General features: G+C 35.8%; 1 protein-coding gene across 4 annotated transcripts in view; it reads right to left on the bottom strand.

The window, feature by feature from the left end:
- Gucy1a2 (guanylate cyclase 1 soluble subunit alpha 2) overlaps positions 1 to 26,172 on the bottom strand; it is a 479,074-nt gene that overhangs the window by 412,839 nt on the left and 40,063 nt on the right. The window lies entirely within an intron of this gene.

Here is a 26,172-nt window from a genome sequence, read left to right as displayed (position 1 = left end):
AGTGACATATTTTCCTGAGACCCCAAATTACCTACAGAAGTTAATTTTAAATTAGAGAATAATTTTTCAATTAATTTGAATGCTTCTAAGATATTAGGGAAAATTTGATTTTTTTTAACGTTTAAAAAGACTATTCTGCTGGGCGGTGGTGGTGCATGCCTTTAGTCCCAGCACTCAAGAGGCAGAGCCAAACAAATCTCTGTGAGTTCAAGGCCAGCCTGGTCTACAGAGCAAGATCCAGGACAGGCACCAAAACTACACAGAAAAACCCTGTCTTGAAAAATTTTTAAAAAAAGATTCTATTTTATAGACAAATAGACAAATATTAGATTCAGGACAAAAATTAGTAGAAAGTAAAGATATTCTCTACTATTCCCTCTGTACTCCACAGACACATAAATTCCCCTATCATGTCTGTATTCTCTTTCCATTCATCTCTTTCTTCCCTGTGACTCACAGAGTGGGAACTTTTTAAATACTAATAATCTAGAAATTAATTTTCTCTTTAATACCCCATAATTTAAATAACACAAATGACTTATTCATTTTCTTAATGATTTCACTAATCCTTACAGGACAGGGACACACACAAACATAGATAAATACACACACACTTATGCATTCATTAGGTGGAAAGTAGCTATCAAAGAGATAATCTGTGTGTAGTGCATGTGTGGGTAAAAGCATCAAGCTATTCAGTGGAAATAAAGTGTTTATACTAACATAACAGGATAAATCATGCAATTTAAGTAGACTCCATTGAAAAAGAAACAAAAACAAATATAAAATTGTAGAACTTGAAATCACTAGCATTCTTTCAAGCACAAAAATGAAAGAAGCCAAGAGTAGAGTAGGAATCTGAGTAGAGAGAATCAAGATGTTTGTTTTCCTAATATGCTTCCCCAGTTGTCCTAGAAAAAGAAACTCTACCTTACAGCAATGCTTTATAGGGTAATCAGAGGCACAGAGTTTCCTCTTTAAGGATGGTTGTTGTGTGACATTTTGTTTGTGTTCTGACAAATAAAGCTTGCCTGGAGATCAAGGGCTAGCCACTAGTTAACCATAGAGGAAAGGCAGTGATGGCTCACACTTTCACTTGCAGCTCTTGGGAGGAGGAAGCAGGAAGACCAAGGAGTTCAAGGTCACCCTGGAGTACACCAGACTGAACCAGTCTAAAAGAGAAACAGAGTCTGGTGGTGGTGGTGGTGCACTCCTTTAATCCCAGCACTAGGGAGGTGGAGACAGGAATATAAATCAGGTGGAGACAGGATCTCTTCCAATTCCATCTGAGGATTCAAAGAGGTAAAAGTTTCTAGTGGCTGCTGCTCTGCTTCTCTGATCTTTTAGCTTTCACCTTCAATATCTGACTCCATGTTTTTATTGTTAAGACCAATTAGGATCTCGATTCAGATGGTCTGAGGAAAAACTGGAGGAGAGGTATTATACAAACAGGAATGGAGTCACACTATGGCATCTCCTTTGACTGAAATTAATACCTGTAGTTTACATATCATTTCTTGTACAGCCTGTCCATCTTATAAGGAATTCTGAAAATCAAACAGGACTGATACACTCTCTTTTTTGTTGTTTTAAGGAAAGAAAGGCTTATTTGGGCTAATAGCTTGAAGGTTCTTTCCATTATAACCCAAACAGCAGCAAAAACTGAGAATGTGAATGCTTGTGTTCAGACCTCTTTCTCCTTTTTATTCAATCTACAGCCCAACTCATGGGGCCACCCACATTCAAGGCAGATCTTCCCATCTTAGTTAACCTGTTCCCCCACCCTCACAGGAGTGTCCAGAGGCTTGTCTCTTAGGTGATTCTAGATTTATCTCAAGTTGACAATCAATATTATTATCACAATTCTTCCATTTAGATTCTTCCTTTGTTGTTGGTTTTAATGCCCCCTGTTTACTCAACCACTCAGAGAGGAAATCTGTACATATCATCATATACCAATGAATAAATCACTTAAAACTCTGAGGTAGTCTGAGGAATATTCTTATACAAAGTTTGGCAGACTATGATGCTAATTATTTTCTTGTCCTTTCAATTTAGAGAGATCCGGAGGGATTAACCTTCCAAAATCCTCATCTCTTTCTTAATGTCCTATTAGAGTGCACAGCAATTTATGCAGTGTGTGGCTTAATTTGTTGTGCTCACCTCTTTTTATCCTTAGGATGTTCCCTCCCTCTAGAAGGGAAGTAACAGAACAGTCAACAACGTTATTTTTTTACTATTCATTTTAAACACATCAAATAGCTTAAGACTTTTCCATAGTCTTGACATTGCGATAACCAAAATAAGAAGTCAGTTTTACAAAGGTATCTTTACAACTATTGTGAAATGAAAATAAGTGAAAAATTTAATGATAAAAGCCCCTTTGTTAAAACATTTTACATTAACTTTGATTTTGCAGGTTTGATGTTCAAAGTTAACTAGCAATGTAACCTATTGAGATAACAGCCATCACCCAGTTTACATGGGCCTGCTATGAGATTACTGTTCTACATGCGCTGTACAACAATAGAACTAGACAGAACTGATAGTATTGATCTGCCCAGCTCTCTAGAGTGGAAGAGAAAAAACGGGGACAGATGATATTCATAGAAACTTGGCTCCTGCTCTAAGTGATCTGCTAGAAATGCTTTCAAAATTATATAAGCCAGTGTACACTGTTTTTTTCTTTATTTTGCTTAATTTTCTTAGTTGTCTTCACTTTAATTTGATACTGTCCATGATTTCTTCCTAACTCTCTTATCTTTCATAGCTTATTGAAAAGTAATTTCCTGGTATAATAATTATGTGTTTTGAAAATCTATTCCCATATTCTTCATGAAAACTCAAAAAATCAAAGTCTTAGGAGACAGCTGAGAGAGACCCATTTCTCCCTGGGGCTCTAGGCAGGAGTTAGATGCTGCTAAAGTATTGTTTAAAATAGTTTTAAAATTACTTATGATGTTAATTATTTAAATTCTTATCATACATCATCCTATTGTTCATTTTCCTCTAAAAAGCAAATAATGTAAAAGGGTAGAGCACTTTGATGTCCTTCGTGTAAGTTGGTGGACATTCCATTGCTGCTGTAGATACCATAAGCAAAAGTACTACCAGTCATGTAGCCAACTGGGTGGCCATTATGCCACAATGTGGCCGTCCACCAGCATGTGGAACACCTTACAGGTGCTTTGAGAAAACTACACAATAACCGTGACTGATTTCTTTGACTTCTAAAGATATAGCCTCAGCCAAGACTGTCCAAGTAAGATCTCAGGATGTATATGGAGGCTTCTCAGGCTTACTCATTAGGTCATCTGTGCTGTCCCCTCTGGTGCTACAACATTTGGACCAATAAAAAGCTTCTCTCAATTAATATTTTCTTGCCTACTTTCAGTAATATTAAAATGGAAGCAGAAGAAGCAGAAGTCAGGCAATTTGGCAGAGACAGTAGAATAGTGGTGGGAGCAATAGCTGAGCAGTTGGCAAGACACCCGCTGAGAGTAATGGATACCTGAAGAAGAATCAGATGAACAATTGGAGAGTGGTGAGGACAGGAAGGACAGGAGACTGAAAGCAAGGGTGGAGCTAAAGAAGGATAAGAGGACATAAGAATACAGAGAAGAAAAGTGAAGGTCTTGGCTGCCAGATAAGTTCCAGAGAGCTGACAATTCTTTAGGAACAAGAGTCCTAGAACTGTGGCATGCACTGATGTTAAGGGTTGAGAAATCTTGATTTTCTAGGCAGACCCAAGAGTTGTAATACTTGAAGGGTTAAGGGTTTACAATCACCACTGCCTGCATAAGGAATGTGACTATAGAGGGTGTTACCTGTTGCCTTCCCCTGCCCACTGCTTCAGCTCACTGCTGCCAAAGACCAGCATTTATAGAGCTTCTTGCCTACTCATGATTTCTATCCAGACAGTAAAAGCTGGTTAATGGCTAGCACCTACATCATCATCAATATGAATAAATAAAAAATTGAATGCATACAAATCACAATAATGCTTACCTTGATGATAGTATTATTCATTACTATGAAATGTTATGTTGATCAGATTTTTATATATATGAATATTTTATATATATTATACATATTTTATATATGTGTATGTATTAAACTAAAGCCAGAATAAACAGTGCTGTAATCTGGTTTTTTTCATATGTACCTACTATATTGCATGGAGTGCTTCTAGGTTTTAAAGAAAAATATTGTCCAAAAACTTCAGGTTTTTGAACACAGAACAGAAAAATTATTGCTTGTAACTGGTATTGATGTTCAAAGGAATGAAAATGCACTCACAGTTAAGTGGAATACATACATGTAAAGACAATACAGTATGCTCATGGATGTTATCTTATTAGTGTCAGATCTTAAATATTCATCCAAACAATAACCAGTAAGTAAATGTACCAGAGGCAGCCAAATGAAAATTGCTGTGTGTACAGGACTCTATCAACAAGAAATCTTTGCTGCTTTAAAAAGTATATCTGTACCTGAAAGCACAATGACTATCAGTTTTCCAATGATCTCACTCGGGCACACAGCATGATACTAAAGTTACTCTCATATCACTAAAGACAATCAGTTGGTTTGAACAGTGTACTATGTATGACAATTTTCTTAAAGCACTGCATTTAATTAATTGTAAAGATTTTTATCCCCATAATTGTTAAACTGAACAAGATCAGGAAGAATTCTTTGAGTGAAAAATTAAAAGTAACATTTTTGCACATATGCTATAAATCAATATTGAAGATGATATTTTATGTTGTTTCAAATCTCAAAAGGCATAGAGAAAGCTGTTTAGGTCAAACAAGGACTGCAGTTCCAGTTCCCAGCATTCTACCTATGCTTGATACAAACCCTTACTTGCAGTAAATCACTTCAAACATATAGATAATACTTACTTTCCCATATCACAAAACACTGTGACTGCTTGACATTTTGGGCTATAAGAATACATTTTCTCAAGAAGCAGAATTATATTGAAATTGTTTTCATTAATAGGTAAGTGGAAAGTCAGAATTTTAAAAATCACTATTAATTCACCTTTTTAAAAAAGTTATTTGCTTAAATGCTGGAATCCTTTAGCTATGAGTGAAATAGACTATATTCTTTCATGGATTAAGAATGTTGTCTATTTTTATTACGCCATCTCAATGTAGCTGTGAATATCTTGAAGATAAAGTGTTCTACTTATTGGTTCATTCATGTCCATCACCAGCAAAATGCCTGGCCCATGGAGAATATCTTCCTTTCTTTCATAATATTCATCCTTGGTGTACAGGTATTAGCAATCTTTCTATAATGAAAACTGTGCCAAGAAAATGTTATATGGCTGAAAACTAGTCAATATACACCCTTGGATTAAAGAGAAAACAAAAACTGAAGCTAAAGCATTTAGAACTCAAGGAAACCAAAATCAAAGAAAAATGTATTTTGTGTCTTCAGAAATAAAAGTAAATAAATACATACATAAAAATCATTCAGATTAAGACTCCATGGGTGCAACTTCCCTGTCATATCTAGGAGACACAATCTCATAGCAAACTTTCTGTTCCTCTAAGAAAATCATGTTGAATTTAAGGAAAAAAAACAAATTATAGCATGAAAATAGGTACAACCTAAAATTAGGAAACAAAAATCTACTGAAAGAAATGACATAGGTACATATTGAGAAGAAATGGAGAAAATGAGACCTTTGATACTGAAAAATGGAACTGGACAGTTCATTTGATAAAGATTGACTTTCACTGTTTAAAAAATATTTTTCTTTATTAATTGAAAGTTTCATCCTTTTATACAATGTATTTTCATTATATCTATCAACCACTACCACCCATCTACCAACCATCTACCTGCCAACTTCTGATCTTTTTTTATTGCTATTAAGAACTACCTGAGTCCAGTTAGTACTGCCCATTTCAGAGGCGATTGCATCACAAAGACTCTAGCATCATAAAGGAAATAATTCAAAGCTGAATGGAAGAGATAGATTCTAGCTAAAAGAATTTGGTCCTTGGACTTGTCACTGGCCCTTCTCATTGTCTCCTCCCTGCTTCCTGGCTGCCATGAGGTAAAGGGCTTCACTTCACATTTTGTCTGGTGATGTCATTTGTCAACCCAATCCCACAAATGGGACTAAGCTACCATGAAATAAAATTTCTAATAGGAACCAAAATAATTCTTTGCTCCCTTGTGTTCTTGGGTATTTTGTTACACCCATGCAGTGACAAGTAAAGGAAAGAACCATGCAATGTTTCACAAATACCTGTGTGGACAACAGTGTGAGTGAACAAGGGTAAAATGCAAATGATTGAAGCTCACTTTTAATAAAAAAAATAAACAATTCCAAAGTTACTCGATTATTTTCAGACCATTGGAGTGGTGCTTGATTTATTATTTTTCTTTTATTAAAAATAGATTTTTTTCACTTAATATATCCTGATTATCATTCCCCTCCCACTTCCTCCCTACTTCTCCTCCCATCTGGATCCACCCTTTTCTGTCTCATTAGAAAGCAAACAGGCTGATGCTGCTTCTTCTTCTTCTTCTTCTTCTTCTTCTTCTTCTTCTTCTTCTTCTTCTTCTCCTCTTCTTCTTTTCTTCTTCTTCTTCTTCTTCTTCTTCTTCTTCTTCTTCTTCTTCTTCTTCTTCTTCTCCTCCTCCTCCTCCTCCTCCTCCTCCTCCTCTTCTTCTTCTTTTTCTTCTTCTTCTTCTTCTTCTTCTTCTTCTTCTTCTTCTTCTTCTTCTTCTTCTTCTTCTTCTTCTTCTTCTACTTCTTCTTCTTCTTCTTCTTCTTCTTCTTCTTCTTCTTCTTCTACTTCTTCTTCTTCTTCTTCTTCATTTTTTGAGACAGGGTTTCTCTGTGTAGTTTTGGTGCCTGCCCTGGATCTCGCTCTGTAGAACAGACTGGCCTCGACCTCACAGAGGTACACCTGCCTCTGCCTCCTGAGTGCTGGGATTAAAGGCGTGCACCACCACCTCCTGGCTTACAAACAGGATTCTAGGGGAGAATAATCTATAATATAATAAAATAAAATAAAAAAACAGGAGGAAAAGAGCCTAAGAGAGGGCACAAGAAACAGATAGAGATGCAGAGATGCTCCCATTTGCACACTCTAGAATCCCATAAAAACACAATACTGGAAGCCATAATATGTACACAAAAGTTAAGAGCACTGACTGCTCTTCCAGAGGTCTTGAGTTCAATTCCCAGCACCCACATGGCAGCTATAATCATATGTAACTGTAGTCCCATGCCCTCTTACGGTGGGCAGAAAAAAGACTTTAAGTAAATCATTTCTGCTTCATTAAGCCCATACACAACCTGACAAAACCCAATATGGTATATTAAGACCAATTTCTCTTATGAATATTTTCTAAAGTATTAGGCAATAGAATTGGTAATTGGTAAAGTAATTGTAAAATAAAAAAGTAATTGTAAAAAGTAAAATAGTAATTGGTAAAGTACCAAGTAATGCTTATATGTTATATAAAAAAGTAAGTCAACAGCAGAAAAATCTATCAACCAAACTTACAGAATTCATAAAACTAAATAAGAAAATAAAAGATCGTATCAGCAAATCCCAAAATGTCTAAAATTAAAAAAATTTTATAAACATTTAGCAAAATAAAAATAAAAAAACTGTTCAAATATAATAAAAGCTGTTTTCCAAAAACTAGATGCAATGCTTATTCTAAATGACAAAAGTTAAAAAACTTTTCTACTGAACTCAAATTAAGTAGGAGGCTTGATTTCATGGCCATTGTCCAATGTTGTCTTGGAAATTCTAAAACTGTCAGATATGAAAATACAATTATTATATAAATTGGAAAGAATAAAAGAATGACAATAATTTTGTAAAAATAAATCTAGGTATGCATTATGAGAGTTTAAATTATTTAAAAACTCTATTTAAGTTCAATGGAAGAAAAGTGGTCCACTTACTACCATATACTAGCTACCAAACCTTCTGAAAAATGTTAAAATTAAATTTCATCTCACACCTCAAGCAAAATCATATTCAGGTCAGGAAAAGCTTAAAATACAAACAAAAAATAGAAGAATGCTTTTGGGGTCCTTTCCAGACTGAGACAGATGCCTGTGTTTATTAAGCTTCCAAATTACCTGATGGGCATTGATATCTTAACATGTACCACACAGTGTTTGCTAGTTTGTCCACTCTATCCACCAGATCTAGCCTACTTAGACAAGAGGGTTTTTTTTATGTTTACCACTGTTTTATTCCTCCATTTTAGGGGGGGGAAAAAACCTCTCTGTATCTGCCCTCAGTACTGAACACTGGACACACAGGGATGATAAATACAGAAATGTTTTTTTAAGCTATGTGACAATCTAGTAATTCCATACATTACCCAACAACCAAGAGTATTGTAATAATAAGAGATGATACAAGTGGGGTTGTGAAAGGGCTCAGAGGGTCAAGGTGCATGCCACTAAGCCTGAAAACTTTTATTTGATCTCGTCCTCTAATCTCTACACCCATACCTTGGCACATGTGTGCAAACATGCACAAATACACACAAAAATAAATAAGTGATATAGTCATAGGTAAAACAATAATTAAACAAATAAAATTAACAAAGCTAAAAGGTGAGTAACAGTTCACTAAGCTGCTAGGAAGTAAATAGGTAAGAAACTAGATTATTCTAGAACAAATCAAAGTTTATTTATAGAACCTGGAGGAGAAAGTAACAGGAAAGCTTCTGAGAAACTAAATGAAAATCACCCTTGCAGTCTTTGTCTGTAGGAATAATTTAATGAACAGATAAAAAATAAAGCAGTCATTTAATAGGCAAATAATTACAGTTATATATAACTGACAATATGTCCACTCACAACAAACATTACATATGTTATATATATATATATATATATATATATATATATATATATATATATATATATATATATAATGTATTTAGTAGATATACACTCAGATAATTGGGTATAATTGTTGTTTTTCATACCCTTCAATGTTCTTTGGCATGTCTTTTTACTCAAGGCAGATAAATTATACTACTACTGACTTATCAGGTATGAGTACTTTTAGTTGACAAATTCTTATTTCTTTTTTTAACAAATAGCCACCAAGTCTGAGTAATGGACAGACTCGGGGAAGCATGTATAAAACCTTATCAGGATGCTCTACTGGCCACCTGTTAGAAGACAAAATGCTCATCACATCCCCAACCCTCCTTCTCCAGCACTGTGGCAGGCTGCTGTGGAAGACACAAAACCAGGAATTCAGCCACAGCATGGAATGAGGTAAAAAAAAACTGACAGACATATGCTATTTATAAAGGTGTACTTCAGGGCACCTGCCTCAACACTGCACCATCTCTATGATGCCATCTGATACATTATAAACACATGGCAGTAACTTGTAGACTTTGGTGGTGCCACTCCACTGATAAAACATGAAAAGAATAGAAACAAAACAAAACTGGGTTTATGTGATTGGAAGGATACTCCAAGTTATAACTCTGTAAGAAATCAAAGAATAATGGAGATAAAAACAAGAAAATATGTTTCAGATAAGGGGGCTTTTCTGGGGCTACAGTATTTTGCGTATATGTGTCTTAGTTTGTGAAAAAGACCTCTCTGTGTGTTCCTTCTTACTAGAGTGTACCTTTAAACTGTACCTTTATCCTATTTGATTTCCTTACATTGTACAATGTATAGTTTTCATTCACAATTTTCTTTATAAGATGCTAAGTTGACTTTTGAAGGACCTGAGTTCAGTTTCCAGCGTCCACATTGGACAGCTCACAATGGCCTGTAACTCCAGCTTCATAGATATCCAGTACCTCTGGCCTCCATAAGTACCTATACTCACATCGCATGGGCACACACACACACACACAAAAACCACACACATAATTTAAAACAATGAAACCAAATCTCACTTTAAATGATGTTGAACTAAACGAATAGTTTAGGACAGTGAAAATGAGCACGGTAGGCGCATGTAGGAAATTAGGCTCATGCACATTGCCACTTTATTATCCTAAAGGAGGCCATTCTAAGAACAGCTGAAGTGAGACACACACATACACACACACACACACACACACACACACACACACACACAGAGAGAGAGAGAGAGAGAGAGAGAGAGAGAGAGAGAGAGAGAGAGAGAGAACCTGTTCCTGTTCATAAATATTATGATGTCAAAGTGGTTCTAATGGAGCACAGAGCTGAGTTTGTATCACAGACAGATGTTACAGATAAACCAAAGAGAAGCTTGAGACTTGCAAAAATATAACAAAACTTATCTTTTTTAAAATTGAGTAAATAGAAGAAATAAGAACCTGAATTCTTCTGTTACTACAAAAGAAATAAGCTATTTGAAGTCCAAATTTATGGGCTGAGAGTGCTATGAATTCTTCTACTTTTGCAAAATAGTTTTGTTCATTTTCATTTTCTACATCTCTTTTCAGATGTAGACCCACACACATTTTTTCATAGTTAAATTCATAATGTTCAAATCAACACAAATACTTTGTTTTCAGCTTTTTCATTTTCTGTAATGTTTAATGAGGCTAGTAATGTTTGTAGCTGCCAGCTCTCAGTTGAGTTTTGCTCTAGGTTTGACTTCAGCTGAAGTTTTGAAAGCTGGCCCCAGCTCCTGCCCCTCCCCAGGGCAATGTGAATCCAAACCCAGCTAGTTTGGGGAGAAAGAGTTGAACTACAAAGGCTTCACTTCCTTGCCTAGGTCAATAATTCTGGAAAGAACATCTGGGACTTAACTTCCTACTTTGCCCCATCCACTCATCCCAAATCTTCAAAAGGAAAGGCTCTAGCAAGGCCAACTCAGATAAATATATGTGCTGGTTCTTATGAAAAAAGAAAGATGACTCAGACAGTGGAACTGAGAGCCATGAAGGGCCAGTCTTTGGCCTTGAAACTTAATGAGGTTTGCCTGATTGACTCACTGATCCTGAGGTTTGATTTTCTGTGTGTAAATTTCCATATCAGCATCTGTTTCCCAGGGAACTAGAGCTGTAACATCATAAACATTCCCTGGGCTGAATTACATCTGTGCACATGATTCTAATTTAAACATCTGTTTAACATTCTCCAAAACTGATGTATCATCTGTTAATTGACCATTAAATACCACTGAGTTCCTTTTTGTTGTCAATACTTTGTAAGTAGAAAGAACATTCAACAAACATTGTCAGATCATAATTTGAAATTTCATCTTTCTTCATTGAATTATTTCTTTAAAAATATGGCAGGCATAGGTCATTATTAAGGCAAAGTTTTTAAATCCTATTTATATGAATGTTTTCTAGTTTATTGTATCAAAATCTTAAATCCAAAAGTAAGATATACCAACAGGATGCTTAAGAATTCCGACAGATTATTTTAAGAATTACTGTATGTTTGAACTAAAATTCAGAAAAGGGTGTTTGAGAGGTCTACAGAGAAAAAAAATGAATGGTTTTTAATTAATACTTACAAAGCAAAGAATCTAGATAATGTAAAAATGTGGACTGGTTATAGATATAAGTTCTTAACTCTAAAATCTTACGTAAGCCTTCCTCAGCAAGATTAAGGTGGTAGCAACTGTGCTGGTACATTATGGTTACATGTAAGATCCATTTAATAGCTTAGAAAGGAAAGGATTAAAAAGTCAACAATTGAGGAGGAACAAAGTAAAATTATAGCCAGTAAGAATAGTTGAAATCAATCAGAAAAACGATAGTCCAAGTGTGATAGTTAATACTGTCAACTTGATAGGATTTGGAATCCTCTAGGAGACAGCTAGACATGTCTGTGAAGGAATTTCTAGGCTGGTTTAACTGAGGTGGGCAGACCCACACTAATCATTCTATCAGCAGGATTTAACAATTCTGTCAGCAGGATTGCTGGACTGCATAAAAATGAGAAAGGGAGCTGAGCACAGGTGTTTGCCACTTTTGCTCTCTGAGTGTGGCTACAATGTGACCAGCTGCCTTAAGCTTCATAATAGACTGTGCCTCCCAGTGTAAGTCAAAATAAACCTTTTTTATTTAAGCTGATTTTGTCTACTATTTTGTCACATGAACAAAAAAAGTGTAACAAATAAACTAATTTTTTAATTGTCTCACCAAGGCCAGCGCCATAAATTCGTTGGCAGGAATGATAGACATGAGGAGATGTCTATGAAAATACAATACCTTAAAATCTGGTGACAAGTGAGAAAGGAATGGGGATATGAGGCTGGATATGTACACCTTCTCTTTTGAGAAAGGGTAAGAACCTTGCCTGTTCTCATTTCCCATGAGACTCTACAAAAAATACTTCTCGAATTAAAAACTAGTCTCTCTGGTGCCTCTTGCATACCCTACTCATTCACTCACATTCCTCTATTTTAGTATGACTAAACTGGAAGGCACAAAAAAAAGGAAACAAAGAGGGAGGCTCCTTCTTTTGAGAAAGGGTAAGCTGGAAATACTAAAAACAGAAGCAAAAGGAGGGAGCATACAGCGCCACAGAGTTTAATCATATAGGTAGGATTGCGGCTGGCTGACCTGAAAAGATGTAAAACAAAACGGTACACTAATTTAAAGATCTTGTTCCCATATTTTTTTTTATCATTCCCACAGCATCCTTTAATTCCTAAAGAAAGCAAAGGGTTGTATGATGAGAGATCTTTGGAAGATTTGAAAGCAAACAGAATAGCATTATCTAAAAGGTCAGCTGAACCTAGCACTCTCAGGAAAAAGATATTACAGATATGAGTATACTGAACTGACACACTCTATGCTGTTTCCAAAATATTTCTTTAGTATGAAACAGAAAAAGTCACAATTAAGAGTGAAAATTATCACACGTGGTGGCTCACGCATGTAACCCCATCCACTTGGGAAGCTAAGCCAGGAGGCGTACCACAGTTTAAGGTCACACAGTGAGTTCTAGGTCAGCTTGAGCTACACAGAGATACTTTTTTTTAATGTAATGAAAAAATAATCTGACTTTTCTCATCTCAGCTCCCTATCAGCCTTGCCAGAATATTACTGTTACTTCCTATCTTGTTTCCAAGAAGATGTCAAAGGGTAACATAGATTGTTTTTTCCAACCCAATAACAGTTCAACAGTTAATATGGGTGACCTAGAAGGCATGAACATAATTTAGTTTTTTTTCTATTGCTTTGTAGCTCTGGAAACTTCATTCCACCATTTGACTGAAAATGTAGTTCCCAAAAGACCAAGACCACAAGGCCCAAATAACAAGAAAGTTGTGGGGGCATTATAGAAATCAGAGGAATAGGGGAGAAAGGAGTGGACATTTTAGAAGATAAGATGACATTTATAATTGCTTAGGAAAGCAAGTTTTAAATATAAAGAGAACTAACTTAAGCTCTGCTATTTCTATATAGTAACTAATGTTTTAAATAATTAAACAGATAAGGGCTGGAGCTGGCTCTGTGATTGTGAGCTCATACATGGAGCATTCACTTAGCATGATGGCTTGTTCTTTGTGAAGATTCCACTTACCTCACTGTACATATGGGGGTACAAAACATCTGACTGCTGCTAATGATGGCAGCATTGAGTAATGACTAATGCTGAACTATGAAAAATAACTGCCCTGGTATTTAAAATCTCAGGGAAGCGACTAAAAAAATCAAACTGTACAAAGGGGACTATATCAGTGATTGATGAGCCTTCTGAATTCAAAAAGTCTTGGAGAAATCTAAAATTACCATAACATAAGAGGATTTTTAAAAGAAAATTATATGTCACATTGTGGCTATCTTTTGCTGCATTATCAAAGAAGTAGGTAAGCTAAGCAATAGAAGTAGTCAGCAATTTTATTTTTATTATGTTTTCATTTGTGCACATACTTTCTATGTAGATAAAATCACTTTCTAGAACATAGAGAAACTAATTGCCCAGTCTGGCACCAATTGCTGTGTGATACTGGATGACAAGAATAGGATAATGTTCACATGGAAAATCTCCAAAGTCTATGTGAGAATATAGAACTACAGAAAAAACTCCATGGGATAAATTCTAATCTAGACACTGATTATGGAATGTGTTATTTTATTGACAATACTAAGAAAACCAAAATACTTAACAATTATAAGGAGACACCACAAGGTATGTTTGACATACTAGTTTCATTTAGTTTAGGATTTTGTTGATGTTTTAACTGGGGCTCCAGCCTAGTAAAACCAAAAGCAATTTTTTAGGGACACATGATTATTCAATTACAGTTTAACTTTATTTAACAAATATTATACTTTTTTCTTAATATAATTTATAAATTAGAAGTTGGAAAATAGGAAAAAAATATTTAAATTAAATTAAAAACCAAAATGATTTCACTTCCCTCCTCCCTTCCGTCCCTCCCTCCCCATCACACATACATGTACATACCCACACACACATACACACATAAAACATACATCCCATTTGAGGGCAGCAAACATCACAACCTTTCATCCCTAACTATTTTGCTGTTTTTTGATAGTAGATGATCATCTAATCCTCAGTCCATATTAAATTTTTGCTGATTAACTCAATAATTTCCTTTATAGCTAATCATATTCTAATGCAAGTATCAGTTCAAGCATGATGATATTTTTTATCTGTTCCTTTTTTCTCTGTAGTCTCTGAAAGGGCTCTAACATGGTAAACACAGCTCTGACAGGCCTTGCCCTTCCCCATTCCCTCTATCTTGCTAAAAACATTCTCTCACATTCCTAAAGCTAGCTACCAAGGTCTATTCCCTTATATGGCCACTGCCTTCTCCTGATGCTAACTACCAAGGTCCAGCTATCAAAGTATTATAGTCCAGCAACCAAAAGCCCCCTTATGATTACCCTAATTAACATGCTCAATCAAAATTAACCAACTCATCCTAACATGGGGTCCCCTTATAAACTGCCATTTGTCCTCTCTATCCAGAGGCAGTCCTTTGTCCCTCCAGGGCAAATATGTCTTCCCCTCTCCTTTGTTCCTTTTCCCTAATGCCTTGTCCTCTATCTGCTGTCTTATTCCCTACCCTTTGTCCCTCTGTGGCAAATAAATCTCCTTTGTGCTGAGAACTTGGTCTTGGGGTGTCTTGTGCCAATTCTGGTCCTTTTAATCTCCTCTCTGTTCAATCATTTCCTCAACCTTTCAAATCCTGCTTGTTGGCATCCTATCTTCCGTTTGAAATTAGGTACTTCCATAGCCAGATTTATCATTGGCAAAACGTGTTTATAGGGCTTGGGAATGCAGTTCAGTGATATGTGTTTGTCTATCATGTCAAGGACTCTGGTTTCAATATTTAATTTTGCCAAAAACAGATAAAAATGTATTTAAGGAAAAGATGCCTAATTGAAAGTAGACACTGAAGTAAAACACTGTACTGACAATAGAATGTAGTAATATATATGCACAGGTTTTGGGAGATTGGCTTAGAAAACATAAATTGTGCTTGTAATATGACACTACTATTTATATGCAGAAATAGCAAAAAACGTAACATGGTAAAAAAAGCAATGCATTCTTTTTTGAAGTTGAAAAACTATATTCAAAGCCTTTCTTCAGTATTTGTTAGCTAATAATTTGGAATAAGTGGCATTCTAGGCCTTAATTGCTTTGTCTGTAAAATCAGAATATTAATATTAGTTCCATAACCCAATAAGGCATTAATTAATAGCTGTAAAATGTCCCTTGCAAATAGGAAAGTACCTCATAATTTTTTTTGTGTGTGTGTGATTTGCTTAATGAAACAAAAATGATTCTCATTAGCATATGGACATTTCAATCCCTTCTACCCTTTTTTCTCAGGGTCCTCAACAGCCCTCATTCTGAAGTGACTTTATTTGTTATTTTATATTATTTTCAGTGTCTGCCTTCCCACTTTATATCTGTTTATTTTTTTCTCCCTGTTCGTAACTAGCACCTACAACAGAACCTGAAAACAGAAACTACTTAAAAAACATTGCGCTGGTGGAAAGAGTCCTAAAATTGTTCCTCAAATAGGGCAGGCATGTCCTCACAGATGACACAGACTTCTGTAAATTAATAACCCTTCCCATGCTTAATAAAATGAACTTTAACCATAAATTTCAGTGACCATTTAAATCCTCAAACTAAAGAAATTTTAAAGATTTGTAGCAAATAATAGACTCCAGTCTATTGATTATTAAATTTTTTATGCAAAATATTAAGCTTAATATGGCACTAAAGCAAATGCCTAATAATGAATTAAGAAGCAAAGTTTTAAATGTTTGGTCAATTTATATGGCTAAATTTCCTAAAGTGTGAGATGAGAAATCATTTACTTTTTTTTTTTTTGAGACGGGTTTTCTCTGTGTAGTTTTGGTGTCTATCCTGGATCTCACACTGTAGACCAGGCTGGCCTTGAACTCACTGAGATCCGCTTGGCTCTGTCTCCTGAGTGCTGGGATTAAAGGTGTGCACCACCATTGCCCGACTAATTTATTCACTTTTGTTTATTAGTTCTGTATATTTGTGTTGTATACGGGTATGGGCACGTGAGTGTGAATGTCCAGAGATTCCAGAAGAGGGCAGTGAATCCCGTGGAGTTAAATTATAAATGGATTTAAGCATCCTAATATGGATTCTGGGAACCAAACTCAGGTCCTCTACAAGAACAGTATGCACTTTTAACCATTTATACAGCCTCAAGATTTACTTTAAGATAAATGAAAAATAGTATGAGGTACAGAATTGAATAAAATAATGAAAGAAGTGTGAGAATGCTGTGGAATATACAGAGAATTGAAAGCAAAAGAATGAACAGTTGAAAAATGACAACAATTGGATATAGTCAGTCAAAATTTTCTAGAGACTAAGGTAACTCACATCAATTCAGGACCATTTGTCAGGGCCATTCCCTGGCCAAAATTCTTGAATTCCACTTGGAAAGATCCTAAGCCAGCTGAGACCTTTATGAGAGCTCAAGCAAGTAGAGACATCCCTTCCTTGTGGCAGGAGCAAATTCTATTGCCCACTTTATTTTTCTACTAGAGTAATTGTCTCTTTTTTTTTTTTTTTTTTTTGGTTTTTTGAGACAGGGTTTCTCTGTGTAGCTTTGCATCCTTCCTGAATCTCCCTCCGTAGACCAGGCTGGCCTCGAACTCACAAAGACCCGCCTGCCTCTGCCTCCTGAGTGCTGGGATTAAAGGCGTGCACCGCCACTGTCCTGCGAGTATATGTCTCCTTTAGTGATTGATAGTATTTATGATTCTAGAAGTACAAGTTGACAAAAAAAAATTTACCTATGTCTCTCACATGGAAAACTGGCAGTAAAATAGAATTTTACTAATGTCATGTGACTATTTGTTTCTGGTGTTGGTTTGAACAGCAACCATCACAGAGCTGTGTGAGATAATGATGTAAGGTGAAGAAGGTGAGGGACATGAGAGATATATAAGCTAGATACTTCTGCAAAGACAGAAAATCACACATACACACCCACCCAAATGCATCTACAAACAATGTTTAGCTAGACATGAGCATCATCAATAAGGTTTGGTAAACACAGAAAAAGCAAAAGCAAGCAAGCAAGCAAGCAAGAGGAGAGAGAGAGAGAGAGAGAGAGAGAGAGAGAGAGAGAGAGAGAGAGAGAGAGAGGAGGAAAGAAAGGAGGAGAGGCAGGGAGTGGAGTGGAGGGAAGGAAAAGGGAGAAGAGGGAAGAGTATTGAGGAGTCCCAGTCCTTGTTTGGGTCCAGAAGCAGAACTGAAGTCCTGGAGAGAAATAGAAGTAAATTAAGAGAAAAAAGTGAAGTTCAAGACAACAAGCCATGGCCACATATTAGACTAAAGGAGGAGCACAGATTTCAGTCTCAGTCTGTAGTAGCATATTATTTTAAGGTGTGTTACTTTTGTTGTGTTGCATTTGTTTAACTCTGTGAAGCTGTATTACTGTGCCTGTGTAAAACACCTGTTAGTCTAATAAAGAACTAAATGGCCAATAGCAAGGCAGGAGAAAAGCTAGGCAGGGCTGGCAGGCATCGAGAATAAATAGAAGGAGAACTCTGGGAAGAGGGTTGGAGATCTAGCAGTGAGAGGAAGAGGACGACTCCAGGGTCCAACCACCTAGCTACACGGCAAACCACGGAGTAAGAGTAAGATTTACAGAAGTTAGAGAAAAGGAAAAACCCAGAGGTAAAAGGTAGTTGGGATAATTTAAATTAAGGAAAGGTGGCTAGAAACTAAACCAAGCTAAGGCTGAGCATTTATCATTAAGCCTCCGTGTGTGATTTATATGGGAGCTGGGTGGCGCGCCTCCAAAAAAGCAAAAACACCACCAGTTAGCAACAATAAGTCTTGTGTCCTGTTTCCCAACAATGGAACTAGAAAGGATTCACCATTTTTGCCAAGGATAGGATTATCCTTTGAGCCAAGGTGGCAGGTCCTGGATGCTCACCAGAACCGTGGAGGGAACTTAGCTTTAAAAACACTGCTCTGGATACAAGTATTCAGAATATCTGATTACTGTGTCCATAAGCCATTTTTGTTAATGTCTCTGGATGATCTCACCAAAAAATCCCTTGCAGTCCATGAATTATGCTGATATACAGTTTGAAAATAAAGATAATTATTAATTGGATTAAGATTCAAATAAATAATGCAGTTCCTATTGCCTTAAGAAGGGCAAAGAAATAAATTTATAAAAATTAAATATTTTTTTAAAATTAATATTTTAAATTAGATTTTCCACTCTCTTCTTGTATAGCTCACAAAAACACTCTATACTGGCAATTATGTATCATTCAGATAATAGTCCAACATCTTTGCTTACAAACGTTATCACTGGAGCACTGGCTGTTCTTCTCGAGGAAGATCTCTGGGCTCACAAGAATGGCAACATACCAGGCACAAAACTACACTGTTTGGATTAATTCCATTCTTACTTAATTTTTTAATTAATTTTCAAAATTAAAATCTGTAGGTGACTCAAAATGAAGTTATATAGCAAAGAACAATGCAAATAGAAAAACAAGGAATGTACAAAAATCAATAGAACCATGGGTCAAAGACTATGGAGTTAATTAGCAAAAGCCATCAAATAAAAGGAGCAAAAGCTTAGAAGAAGGACAGTAGCACATTCATTCAAGCTGATATATTTTTTAAGTTAAAAAAAAGAGTACTTTGAAAGTGTATTACAATGTGACCATAATTTTTTTAGATAAGATGACAAAAAATAAAATGAATTATATAATTGACAGGTGATGTAACTATAAGCCAAATCATGTCTTTATGTAGTTAGGAAAACAAACTTCCTTTTAACTCAGAAAGAAAAAAGCCAAAACCACTGTTGTTTCATAACAGAAGCTGAAATCAGTGAGGAGGCAGCAAGCTTTTCTCCCGGCCTCACTGGGATTGCCTTTCGAGGGTTAGTTATAGGTCCAGCCAATGGTTCTGGTCATATCCTGTGCTTTCTTGTCCACCATTATGTGACCAGCCTCTAGCACAGCCCTGTACCATGAACTAAGAAGTTTCACTCTGCCTTCCTGACATGATGACTAGAACCCTCTGACATTGTGAATGAAAATAAATCCTTCATCTCTTATTTTGCCAAGCATTAGCATCACAGTGATGTAGAAATAACCAATATAAAGCAAATGTTCTATGCTCACCACATGCTAAAGGTATGACCCCATGCAAGCAGCCTGACATATCTGGGTTTTCGTTTATTTTGTTCAATATCAGAGACCAATGTTTCATTTTTATTTTTTCCATGTTAGAAACTTTTCAGATAGATAGCACTGGTAATAATGGTGGGAAAGCAAACAGGATGGAAGAAATTTGTACATCTTATTCATGAATTTAATGTTGCATATTAGAGTTTAGCTTATTAGCTACTGAGTATAGATAGGTAGATGAAGATGATAGATGGATAGATAAATAGATGATAGATAGATAGATAGATAGATAGATAGATAGATAGATAGATAGACAGATAGGTGATAAATAGCCAGAGACTGTCTTTAGGAATCTTAAATTTTCAACAGCAACAACAGAGTCATTTTCTGTCATATTACTTCAAAGCTATGCTCAAATTCATAAAATCTTTCATTTCTCTCTGCATAATGTTGCCTAATTCAATCCGACAGGTTTATTTTTATGAAATAAAAACAAGTTTTAATAGATTAGTACCATGGTCAACCCTTCTATAACTAATGAATGCTTTAAGCACTTTCTAAACAAAGTCATAAAATCTTGGGAAGGCAATCAGAATTACAAAATAGAAAAATAAAATTCTTAATTATAGTATGTATTTGTTGACATTATAAAGATATAGCAGAAGTTGTTTTTATTTATTAAACTTTTAAGGAGAAAGACACAAACATGAGAATGGCTAAGGTTAAAATAACATGAGCAGTACTAATTTCTAAGAACTATGGACAATACAACTTCTCAGCCTTTGGCTGAGATCCAAGTCAGAATATGAAGAGCAACCAGATTAAATATTGCTGTGACAAGGCAAATGGCACCATGATTTTGTTACACATTTCCATGTTTATTACAAGTTACACACAGTCCAGTGGCTCTAGTCACATCCAGGCTACACAAAAACTTATAAGTGAATTGTTCATAGAAGAGTCATTATTATCTGCTCCAAATATAGTCAACCAAGGTGCTCTTCAATAGGAAACTACATAAGAAAAATATTGGGCATATATTAATAAAATAGTATTGGTATGGAGGATAATGAGCTATAAAGCTACACAAGCAAAGGAAGCAAGCAAAAAGTTTGTATCATTCCCTTTTCAAGGCATTTTACAATGGGGAAATCTATAGCAATAAAGATGAAGGGACACAGAGTTGGGTAAGTGAAACATGTTTTCTTTTTTCAAGAGATTAAAAGTATTCCATACGTTAATATGACATAGTATATTATTAATATTCATGGAAATTAACACAAAGTAAGTCTTGAAGTATATCAATTTTAATGTTACATATTTAATTTTAAAGATTACACACACACATAGGGCAACAGATAATGACAAGAATTGAGAAATGCTCACTTCCACCTAAAGAAGCAGTGTACAATGGAAAATTATTGATAATAAGGAAATACGCATGCAGAAAAACAAAGATTTAGAAAGGAAACATGACTGCCATGTTTTCCAGTAATATATGTATACTGGAAATATATCCAGGCAAATGTAAAGTGCATAAATGTGACAAGATTCAGAATGTGAAGCTCACAAAAGAGAAAGAACATCTAAGAGGGGGAGAAAACCACCCCATGTTTCCAAGCTGTGTGTTTTTTACCTAATTAAAATGATGTATATGTTTTCCTGAAAACAGTTTTTAATGAAAGCATTTCATATGCATTGGAGGCAGTGTTCACATGTGCTGATGTCATTCCTTCACAGGCATAATACATACTATTCATAATTATTTAGAAAATAATATGTATATTTCAGTTCTCTTCAATTCACATAAACCAAAACTCAAGATTTCTGTTGCAATTAATTAAATATTATCCTGTGACTATATCCTTAAGGTTTCCATTTAAACAAAAGAATGAACTCAGAAATATAACCACTTTGGTGAGGAGATAATAGAACAGTTCTGATTTGAAAATAGGAGGAATAATACTGGTGGTTAAAGGTCTAAGTGGGAATGGGGGTGAATATCAGATGAGAACGGGGATAGAGATGTGTTAACTAAAACTAAGGATGCATGAAAAATCATTATAGAAACACACTACTTTGTAATGTAATTTTAAAATATAATTTAAACAAAAAATAAGAGAGTTTGAACATAAGTAAACTGTGTGGGTGGACAATAATTCTCCAAAAGACAAGGAATATTAAATGAAAATCTCAGTATCACCAGTAGTTATTGAATAGGGATCTCAGAGACTCCCAAAACAATACAGCTTATTGCCATTGCTCTTGATTGTCCACTGTAGCTAGATGGTAAGAACCTATTGCTGAAGAGATACACACACACACACACACACACACACACACACACACACACACACACACACACACACACACACATAGTGACTATAGAACACAGAAAAATCAAGCTAGAATACAACTGAAAACTTTCTTCCAGCTTGCTAGCTTTCATAATGCAGGAAGATACTATACAGGCTGGTAAGCAAGAATAATACTACCTGCTGGTGAACTCTGTCAAGCAAGATATGCTTATGGGTGCAATAACGCTAACACTTTTTAAATTGAATTTAAGGCCTTCTACACAGGAGGGAATTCATGCCTGGTACTGAAAATCTGGTAAAAAGTCTCAGGAGGTCATAGGCCCTAGAGAAGACCATACTACTGTTACCTTGATAAATGGACCTGTTGTCAAACTAACTTCTAAATATTCACATTTAAACACGTAAATTAGTGTTGCCTCAACCTTGACCAGAGAGCTTAACTCTGCAGTGGTCAGAAGTCAATTTAGACAATCATAACTGACCGGAATCATCAAGTGACTATTGAGTGTTCATTCCTAAATGGGACATATATATCAAACACCTAAGGCTAAAGAAACATCACAGAAAAGGTACAGAAAGAACAGAAAAGCTGGAATATGGAGAAAAATGTTGTGAAATGCTGTCTTCTGGACATGGAATGACCATTGCCTTCATGAAGTCACTTTAGCTATGCTTACCTGGCCGAGATCAAGCCAACAATGTCATTCAAGAGTCCAACAGTCAGCACTAAATGAACTCAGTAAGACACAAAAATAAATTTTAAAAAAGGAAGGACATGAAGTGAGGAGGAGGATGTGTTAGTGGTACCTGGGATGAATGGGAAAGAGGAGTTGAGAGTGGATATGATCAAGATACATCATTTACATGTGTCAACTCATCATAGAATTAATAAAAATATTCCTTTTGTGGAAAAAAAGAAGCACAGTCTTATGTAGCCTTTTACCAGCCCAATAACGTTTAACATACGAATCCATGTTTAACACAATAAGATCTACTTGAAAACTTCAGGCCAAAAGTTTCAGCACTGTGTTTATCACATCATAAGTGTGAAGTCACATTTATGTCATGAAGGCAAACACTGCCACCCTAAATTTGCATCTCTAGCACCTAAAAGATAAAGAAAACTCATTGTGTTGCTAGACTGGAAATGATCCAAATCACACTAAAGCTGCAAAATCTTCAATACTGATGACAAATAGTCTTAGTTTTGATACTACTTGCTACATACAAGCAACTCTCCCAAGTTCAATTTGAAAGAGCAGCAAAGCTGGGCCATGAGTGCAAGCCTATTGTCATAGCTACTTGGGATGCTTTTTTATTTTATTTCATTTTATTTTATAATTTAATTTAATTTTACATATCAGCCATGGATTCCCTTGTTCTTCCCCCTCCCCCCACCTTCCCCCCCAGCCCACCCCCCATTCCAATCTCCTCCAGGGCAAAGACTCCCTTGAGGATTGAGTTCAACTTGGTAGATTCAGTCCAGGCAGGTCCAGTCCCCTCCTCCCAGGCTGAGCTAAGTGTCCCTGTATAAGCCCCAGGTTTCAAACAGGCAACTCATGCACTGAGTACAAGACCCAGTCCCACTGCCTGGATGCCTCCCAAAACAGATCTGTTTGGGATGCTTAATGTAGGAAGATCACAATCTTCAAAGCCTAGTTTTGTTGTTGATTGATCTTTGGTCTTTTGGGGGGCCCACCACCCAGCTCCCAAATAAATCACGCACAAAGGCTTATTCTTAATTATAAATGCCCTGCTTTAGCTTGGCTTGTTGCTAGCCAGATTTCCTTAACTTAAATTATCCCATCTATATTTTGTCTCTGGGATTTTACCTTTCTTATTTCTGTATACCTTTTCTTTCCTTCTTACTCTGTGTCTGGCTGTGTAGCTGGGTGGTTGGGTGGCTGGGTGGCTGGCCCCTGATGTCCTCCTCCTTCCTCTCTCATTCTTCTTCTTCCTTCCAGATTTCTCCTGCTATATATTCTCTCTGCCTGCCAGCCCTGCCTATCCTTTCTCCTGCCTTGCTATTGGACATTCAGCTCTTTATTAGACCATCAGGTGTTTTAGACAGGCACAGTAACACAGCTTCACAGAGTTTTAAACAAATGCAACATAAACAAAAGTAACACATCTTAAAATAATATTTTCCAACATGGTTTAGCTACACAATAACTTCAAGACCTACTTTGGCAACTTAGTGAAACTCCTGAATAAAAATAAAAATGAAATTAGGGCTGGGGACAGAGGTCAGTGGTGAAGTTCTTGTCTACATGATGCTTTTGGTTCAATCCCCAGTGTTGCAAACCAACAACAAAATGATGAATTAAGTAAAATGTAACATCATAACAACATTGATCATTCACAAGATTAGAGAGGTGATACATAGTTAGCATAATCAGCATTAGAGAGACTGAATGAGGCTTTCAGTCCAGTAACTGAGAGAAAAGCAATGTATTGAATGTGGTATTTGGGATCAGAATGATCCAGATTTAAACAGTGCCCTTGGAAAGCTTGTTTGTTCAGAGTTAGACCAAAGATTAACAAGTTAACAAAAATCAGTTTCCTCACCTATTAACCAAGTGAACAAATATGACCTTCAGGTCGACTGAAAAGATCATTTTAAGGATATTCAATAATAATAACAACAAACAACAATGTGGTATTGCTGTTACATGTCAGGTTATTAGTAAGTACTTTATATAAATTAACCTATTTTAAGCTTCCTAGCAATTCTAAAAAAGGAGGTGCATAATTACATTATCTCCAATTTACAAATGAGAAATCTAAGGCATGACTACATGGAATAAGTGATTCCAGTCAGATAGATAGTAAGTTGTTAAGTTCTTCCTAGCCTAGCCTAGCCCTAGCTAGTCCTTGCTTTAAAATCTTTACATTGCAATGCACTGCAATAGAACTGTGAGTCAATCACTTCCTGTCTTGATAATTGTTCTATTGCTGTGAAGAAGCACCATGACCATGGCAATGCTTATAAAGAAAGCATTTAATCAGAACTTGGTTACAGTTTCAGAAGGTTAATCTATTATCATCATCGCTAGAAGCATGGCAGCACACAGGATGCTGGAGAAGTATCAGAGAGCGATATCCTGATCAGTGGATCAGGACATCCACTGAAAGAAAGAATCTGGGCTTAGCCAGGGTCTTTGAAATGTCAAAGTTCACTCATAGAGGCATACTTCCCCCAACAAGGCCTTACACTCTAATTGTTTCAAATAGTGCCACTCCCTGGTGACCAAGCATTCAAATCTATTATCCTATAGGGCCACTGTCATTCAAACCACCACACCCCTCCAACCACTTTAATTCAAATTCATCTCATTAATACTCAAAATACTTTTAAGAAAGAAAAACCCAAGAATTTATTAAGTTAGAGTGACAAGAACTATATGGATAGAATTTATTTGTGGCTGTCAATCTTACTTCACCAATGAAAGTAGTAAGTTGTTATTTTACCAACTAGTTCCATAAGATGCTAAACATGTGAAATACTAGTCCAGTAAATAATGTCACTTATTAATTATATAGCAGTGTTATTCCAAGAAAAAAGTTATAATAAAGGGATAATTTATCACTTTTTTCATCAATTAATGATTTCCAAAAAGACATTTTAAATCATAATGAAACAAATTGCACATACAGGTTGAAATAAACAATAACTGATTATTTTTTAAAAGTCAACAACATAAAAACATCATATCATAAAAATTCTGGAATCTGCAGCAATTTCTAAAAGGCTCTGATTATACAGTATTTCAGGACTTCTGATACAAGAAAATACTGTGAAGAATAGGCCCTGAGATCATTTCCTCCATCCTCCTCACTAGCACTTCCAAAGTAAAACAATCCCTGGACAAGACTCTCAGCCAGACTTTAAAATTTTTGAACCAGCACACCACTCTGACAGAGACCTTTAAAACACAGAAAATGTTGATGAATGTCCTATCCACAACTCCTGCACTTCCTGATTGCTGTGAGAGATGATTCTTAACAAGGGCGGTATGAAACTGTTTTGTGTGATATTTAGCCAATAACTGATGCTGAAGTAGCAAACTTTATATAATTCATCAGCAAATGAGTTGATGTACAACACTCATATTTGTCTGCTTCTTGACCTACTGTGGATGTCTTTCTCAGAAAGCATCTCTCAGTTCCTACAACTAAATCTTTGCAATTGAAATACCAACAAACCCCATTCTATTTATTAATA

The sequence above is a fragment of the Peromyscus californicus genome, unplaced genomic scaffold, assembly GCF_007827085.1.
Source record: "Peromyscus californicus insignis strain IS unplaced genomic scaffold, ASM782708v3 Scaffold_11__1_contigs__length_118956290, whole genome shotgun sequence".
NCBI classification, from domain to species: domain Eukaryota; kingdom Metazoa; phylum Chordata; class Mammalia; order Rodentia; family Cricetidae; genus Peromyscus; species Peromyscus californicus.
The sequence above is the reverse complement of the archived record's forward strand: the minus strand, read 5'-3'. Positions and strand labels throughout refer to the sequence as shown.